Genomic DNA, 7,684 nt, shown 5'->3' on the forward strand with positions numbered 1-7,684 from the left:
AAGAGTCACAACTCTTGATCTCCCTCATGATGTGGCACACACATAAGCCAACCTTGATGATGTGGAACATCATCATTGGCCCACCTTATGGCAACTCACAAATGAGGTGGCATTGGTCAAGTCAAACTTTACCTTTCATCTTACCTTCTCAAATCAAGTCAAACTTGACCTCTTCTCTCCCATGGTTGATCAAATCTAACCATTTGATTCAAACTAATTTAATTTAATTTAATGAATCTATATTCATTGAATTAAATTGATTCAATGAATCCAAGTCTAAATTGATTCATTGAACACATGAATCATATTGAGTTCAACTCAATTAGTCTAGTTTGGATTACTCTTAATCCAATTTGGTTCATCACATGAACCTAATCCTCTAGGTACATCAAATGAACCTAATCTCCATCTAATTGCCCTTTATATGTGACCCTATAGGTTCTTGTAACGTTGGCAATGCTCCTAAACCTATTTAGAAGCATAAATAATGAGCGATATCTAGCAACACATCATTACTACTCAAGTTACAAGAATGTTGAGATCCAACACCACCTTGTGACTACTAATTGTGACTCTTCACAATATATGACAAGTGTCCTTCTATCCTTGACATCTAGGTTGATCAATTTGAGGCATAGACGGTGTCATCCTCTGATCAGTCTAAATCTTGAACTCCAAGTAGACTCACTATAATCAAATGAGCTCAATATCTTATATTGACTCATTTGGGCATGAACATGCACTTAGTGGTCTCACTCTATCAAGAATAACGATGTCACTCCCATTATATAGGAGGGATAGATCTCATCTACATCACTCACATCCCTCCGCATAATTTGTTACATACCCAGTAATCGCCTTTATAGCCCACCCAGTTATGGGTGACGTTTAACGAAGCCAAAGTATGCAACTCCTTATGTAGGGAACCATGGTGACTTCAGGTCCAAGAACTAATAGTCATACTAATAGCCACATGAAAAAGTATATGACACTCATATAACGATCCATGATATTTTCTCATGGCGAGTCATTCAGTATACATTCTCTAATGCATACCCATGTGTCAACTTGATATCTCTATATCCATGACTTGTGAGATCAAGTTATCGAGTTGACCTACATGCTAGTCTCGTCGTATTAACATTGCCCCTGAATGTTAATACTTGACTAGGAATGATTAAGAGTAGTGTTCTCTATATCATCTCACTATCGATTCAACCAATCGATTGATATAGATAAGAACCTTCTACTCAAGGACGCTATTATACTTAGTTATTTGACACCAACACAAGTAAGTATAATAACCAAAATAAAATGCCTTTTTATACATAGGAATATGATACAATGAGTCCATACAACAATCATCATATGATTGGATCTAGGGCTCTAACTAACATTGTCTAGCATCACTCGACCGCCAATCGAAGCCAACAATTTTGAAATCAAGCCTACAGTAATTCACATGGTTCAGCAGAATCAATTTGGAGGAGGACCGCACGATGATCCAAACCACCACTTAGAGCTTTTCTACGAGATGTGTGGTACCATGAAAGTGAACGGAGTCCCTCCAGAATCAGTGAGGTTATTGCTTATTGGATTCTCCGTAAAAGACAGAGCCAAGCAGTGGCTAAATTCCCTTCCAGCAAACAACATTACATCTTGGGAGCAGTGTGAGCAGAAATTCCTAGACAAATTCTATCCACCATGCAAAACTGCTCACATGAGGAATTTGATTGCAAGCTTCAAATAGATAGACTCAGAATTATTATTTGAAGCTTGGGATAGATTCAAAAGTATGCTGAGACAGTGCCCCCATCATGGCCTTGAGAAATGGTTGGTTCTACACACCTTCTACAATGGAATCAACTATTAAACGAATGTATCTCTCAACTCTATAGCAGGAGGAGCACTAATGAATAAGAGCCTTGATAAAGCTGAAGAGATCATAGAGAATGTGGCACAGAACCACCATCAGTGGGCAACTGAAAGATCTGGTGGTTCTTTCTTAGGAAATCCAATAAAGGCATCAGGAAAATTCGACATAGATGTAGTCACACTCATGTCTGCAAAGTTAAACGCTCTGACCAAGAAGTTTGAGGCCATGGGAAACAACACGGCTAATGCAATAGTTTGTGTTTGCGAAACTTACGAAAGTACAGATCATGCTCAAGATACTTGCCCCCTAGGGTCAATACAAGGACAGATAAACCAACTTGAGCAATGCGATGCAATAGCCAGTTATAACCAGAAGCAAAACAACCCGTACTCCGACACATACAATCCAGGATGGAGGAATCACCCAAACTTTTCATATCGGAATAATCAAGACCAAGGGCCAGCAAAACAAAGCTATCAACCTGGGCAATAGAGTTACCCATCTGGACAATAGACTTATCAACAACAACCTTCACAGCTGTCCAAAATTGAAAAGATGCTTGAAGAAGCCCTCTCAGAGCAAAAAGAGATGAAGAATGAGATCAAGCAATTGACTCAAAGAATGGAAAATTCTAAAAAACATTAAAAGATGCAAGACAGCTAGATAGCCCAGATAACCCAGTCCTTCTCTAGAGCACAGGGAATATTTCCAGGAAAGCCAGATATAAACCTAGTGGAACACTGCAACCCCATCGAGTTGAGGAGCAGATGAACTTTGGGAGACCCCCAAATCACTACTCAGAAAGGACCTGACTCAGAGGAAGAGCCCTCTACCCTAATCCCCAATCAGATCCAGAACAAGGATGGAGAGGAGGTCACCAAGAAAGTTGACGGAACTCTTCATATTCCTCCGCAAAGTCAGACAATTCCTTTCCCTCAAAAATTGATAACATCCCAAAAGGATAAAGAGTTTAACCGATTCCTGAAGAAGATTAAGGAAATTTGCATAGAAGTACCACTGATAGATGCACTGCACCAAATGCCAAAGTTCATAAAATTTTTAAAGGGAATTTTATCTAACATGAGGCAAAAGGGCGACTTCGAGACCGTAGCATTAACAGAGAATTGCAGCGCTCTACTTATGATAAATATTCCACCAAAACTTCAGGATCCAGGGAGTTTTTCCATAACTTGTAAAATTAGTTCTGAACTCATAAAGAGAGCTTTCTGCGACTTGGGAGCCAGCGTTAGCCTACTTTCATACTCCTTATGTAAGAAGCTGGGACTTCAGAACATTAAATTGACTAATATGGCACTGCAATTAGCTGACCATTCATGTAGATACCCAATGAGAATAGTTGAAGACGTATCAGTAGAAGTGGGTGGATGTATCATTCCCACAGATTTCATTATCCTGGATATGGAGGAGGATCCCAAGATATTGATCATCCTTGGAAGACCATTTCTTGCTACAGCTGGAGCCCTCATTGATGTGAAAAGTCACAAGTTATCCTTGGAGATCGGCAAAGAAAGGATTGAATTTGATTTATTTGATTCCTCTATCTGCAACCCCTCTTCTCAGGGAAATTAGAGCAAGATGAACATACACAAAGTCGAGGAGTGCAGTTTCCAAGAGAGATCCCCTCCAACAAGCAATAAGAAGTACATTTGACCTACACGAGCGAAACTAAAGGCGGAGACTGGAGTATTAACCCTAGGAGGAGAGCCGTGCTTCCATGGGTTTAGTCCACATTAACTGAAACAGGGTCGAGCTAAAGACCTAAAATAATCGCTTCTTGGGAGGCAACCTAAGGGTTTTTCATTTTAGTTTATCATTCCGTTTATCATTTTATTTCTTTAGTAAGTTTGAGTCGAGTACTTTTATTATTTCTTTATTTTTGGGTATTCCTTTTCAGGATGTGCAGAGGCTCCATGAGCTGGCCGAGAGCGTTTCATGGGTGTGGAGGTGTCAGAGAAACCAAATTGGTGAAAGGCGAGTCACCGTGTGCTTAAAGGAGTCGGCCGTGTGACCTCGCACGGTCGTGCGAAGCCAATAGAGGAACAAAGGCCATAGGTCACTTAACCTTGCACGGTCGTGTGGCTTATGCAGAGAAGAGGAGAACACGGGCCGTGCCAATTGGCACGGTCGTGTAATACCGCCAGAGAGGATGAAGACTCAGGCCGTGCCAATTGGCACGGTCGCGCGACCTATGCGGAGAAGAAGGAGGAACTGGTTGTGCTAATTGGCATGGTCGTGCAACTTTAGCCGAGGGGAGAAAAGAGGAGCCCGTGCCAATCAACATGACCATGCAGAACCACACCTAACCCGGCCGTGTCTATAAGACACGGTCGTGCCCCTACCCATGTGCGTCGTCTACTCCTCCAAAAACCCTAATTTCCATCTCCTTCTCTCCCAAAATCCTTCTCCTCCCCACTACACCTGATCAAACCCTAATTCCCACCTCTAGAGTTCATTTTTGCTTAGATCTATATCTAGATCTAACACTTCTTCAAGCCATAAATCCAGAAAGAGAGAAGCAACTTCCCTATTTTTCCTTCCTTCTCCTCCTCTCCCATCCTCAAGACCCATCTCCACAAGAAATTCCACAAAACCTTGCACCATGTCGTAGATCTTGAAGAGACTTCATCGAGGAAGCAGTGTATCTGGCGAAGGAGATGCACCGGGAGGCGACAAAGGCAAAGGGAAGGCGTCTTCTTCAAAAGGCAAAGGAAAAAGGGTGGCACACGACGAAGGTAACGAAAACGAGTTCAATATTGTTTTTAGAAATCATGAACATAAATCTAGATATGATATCCTTGTTGCTAGAAAAATTATATGCACTAAATATTTAGATCTCATTACTATGGATATGCTAGGAGTTAGGGATGACGTACATTGGATGATTAGTTCTTTAGATTGGAATGATATTATGTACGCTCATGCACCGACTTACCCCCTCCTAGTCCTTAAATTTTTGAGCTCGAATGATGTTAAATTTTCATCTGAGGATGACTACATAGGGGTCATAACTTTTAGGATAATGAATAAAGAAGTTCGATGAACTTTTAGAGATTTTAATAATTATTTTGGTTTACCCATTGGTGGTGCCCGTGGATTTGATGATGAGATTAGATGGAATGAATTTTGGAAGTCAATAACTGGATCAAAGGACCCTTATGAACCTTCTAGAGCGAAGGCATCCTGCATGCAAAACATTAGATACCTCCACCGAGTGATGAGCAAAATTGTAACACCCACGAATTTCTTAAGCTAAGTAGGTGAAGATTCCTTTTAGAATAAAAGAAAATAGGATAGAGAAAAATATATATATATATATATATAAAGAGTTGGTCAAGGATTGAACCTTGAACCTTCTTAAGCTAAGAATTATAGAATTACCACTAGACCATCATGAGTTATTGTTAAATAGAGAATGGATATTGTAGATAAAGATAAAACCATGATTAAGAGAAGAAAGCAAGAAAAAGACAAATTTTCTTCTTCTTCTTCTTTTCATTTTCGTGGATGACAAGAGAGAAGGAGAGGAGAGGAAGTAGGGGGATGAATGAAGACATTTCTTCATCATTAAGAGACCTAAAAGATGAGTTAAGAAGAGGGGAAAGCAAAGCCTCTTTTTGCTTCTTACTTCCACCTAGCATAAAGGGAAAAATCAAGAAGAGACTTCATTTTTCTTCCCTTCCCTCACCTTGCCGTGACCTAGAGCCCCCTCTCTTCTTTCCCAAAAATCTAACTAAGGTTTTCTCCCTAAGAAAACCAAACTACAAGGAGGAACCCTCAAGATCTACCTCTCACAAGCAAGAAAAACACAAAGGAGCACTAGGAGGAGGAGCTCTCTTCTTTCTTTTCACAAAGGGTACCTTCTCTTAGGAAAAGACCAAGCAAGAGGATGTGAGTATCCCCTCACCTGTGGTACAAGTGGTTCTATGGTTTTTGTTTGAGTTTATATGAAATTTTAACCTAGAGTTTTCCTTTAGAAATTTCGGTTATGATGTTTGTGAAGTTTATGGAAGCTTAAAAACCAAAATCCATAGGTTTAAGTTTTCCTCATGATACGTTATGAATGTAACCTTGATATTTTATGCTTGTATAAGGCTTAGGGTTAGGTAATACCCTACCTTAGGGTTCGGCCATGAAGAGGCTTAAAACCTAGGAAAGCTCAATTTAAAAACTAACATGTCTATGATCTCTTCTATGATGTTATATGAATATTTTTCTTGATGTTTATACTTGTATGTTGCTTAGAACTAGTAGACCCCTACTTTAAGGTTTCGGCCATGAAGGGATTTAATACCTTAAGGAGGCTAAACCTCAACTCTAGCTTGCTTATGTTTTTCTTTATGAAAAGATATGAAAAATGACATAAAGCACTTGGGATTCATGTTGTTTAGGGTTAGGTTTTTACTTGATAAACTTTCGGCCAACATAAAATGAAAGGCTTAAACAAGTCTAAATTCAACCCTAACATGTTTATGTTCTTCCCCATAATATGCTATGAAATTCATAGGGTACTCACATGCTTGTAAATTCTAGAAGAGGTATTAAGTATGAAGTTTTCCATCATATGATGTGAATGTTCTCTTGAGGTTTATTACTTGTATGTTGCTTAGAACTAGTAGGACCTTATCACAAGGTTTCGGCCATGTAGGGATTTAAATACCTTAATGAGGCTCAACCTCAAATCTAGCTTGCTTATGTTGTACCTTATGAAAAGATATGAAGATAACATTATGCACTTGAATTTTCAAGTTGCTTAGGGTTATGTTTTTCACATGTTGAACATTCGGCCACCATGAAATGTAGGGCTTAGGCAAGCCTAAATTCAACCCTAACATGTTTATGTTCCTCTCCATGATATGCTATGAAATTTATGGGTACTCACATGTCTAGAATCCATGCTTTGTAGCATTCGGCCACTTACACTTGGTGAACTTAGGAAGCTTGAACTTTAACCTAATATGCTCATGTGAATGCCTATGATAAATGTATGGAAAATTTTATTTAGATTCACATGCTTACATGCTATATGTAACCTAGTTTGGACCTTGTATGTTTCGGCCAAGGTGGGTTTAAAACCCTAGGAAGCATAGAACCTAAAATCACATGTGCTTATGATGTTCCTTATATCAAATGTTATGGAAATGAATGTGGGTTCATATGCTTGTATGTTTTCATGAAACCTAAGTGAGCCTATGCATGTTTCGGCCACCTTTAGTGGGTTGAGAATTTAGACTAAGTTATGACTCAATATGTACTTCCCTTGCCATGACATGAATGAGAAGAAGTTAACTTGTAAACCATGCATGATTATGTTTTCTTTTTGTGTCATATTGCTCATTTGAATATGCTTATGAACCATGCATGAGAATGATATCTAAAAATGGCTATGTGCCTAAAAATGATGGCTATGTGCCCAAGACAAGTATGATGGCTGTGTGCCCAAGTATGCATGGCTATGTGCCCATTTATGCATACCTTATAAATGACATGAATATGATATGTTACGAATGACATGAAAATGATATGCTATGAATGACATGATTATGATATGCTATGAATGACATGAATATGATATGTTATGAATGACATGAACATGATATGCTATGAATGACATGAATAAGAAATGCTATGAACGACATGAATATGTTATGAAATGATAGAGATATGATATGGCATGTATTTTACTTTGAATGGCTTGTACCAAAAGGGTGGGCTCCTTATGCGCCCCTAGGTCGAATTACGGGCCTAGTAAAGGGTGGGCTCCTTACGTGCCCCTAGGTCGAGCTACGG

At 39.3% G+C, this 7,684-nt stretch overlaps 1 pseudogene; it reads right to left on the reverse strand.

The window, feature by feature from the left end:
* Window positions 1-1,752: 1,752 nt before the first annotated feature.
* Window positions 1,753-1,824, reverse strand: LOC122022071 (annotated as a pseudogene).
* Window positions 1,825-7,684: the final 5,860 nt, after the last annotated feature.

The sequence above is a fragment of the Zingiber officinale genome, chromosome 9A (genome assembly GCF_018446385.1).
Source record: "Zingiber officinale cultivar Zhangliang chromosome 9A, Zo_v1.1, whole genome shotgun sequence".
Taxonomy (NCBI): Eukaryota; Viridiplantae; Streptophyta; class Magnoliopsida; order Zingiberales; family Zingiberaceae; genus Zingiber; species Zingiber officinale.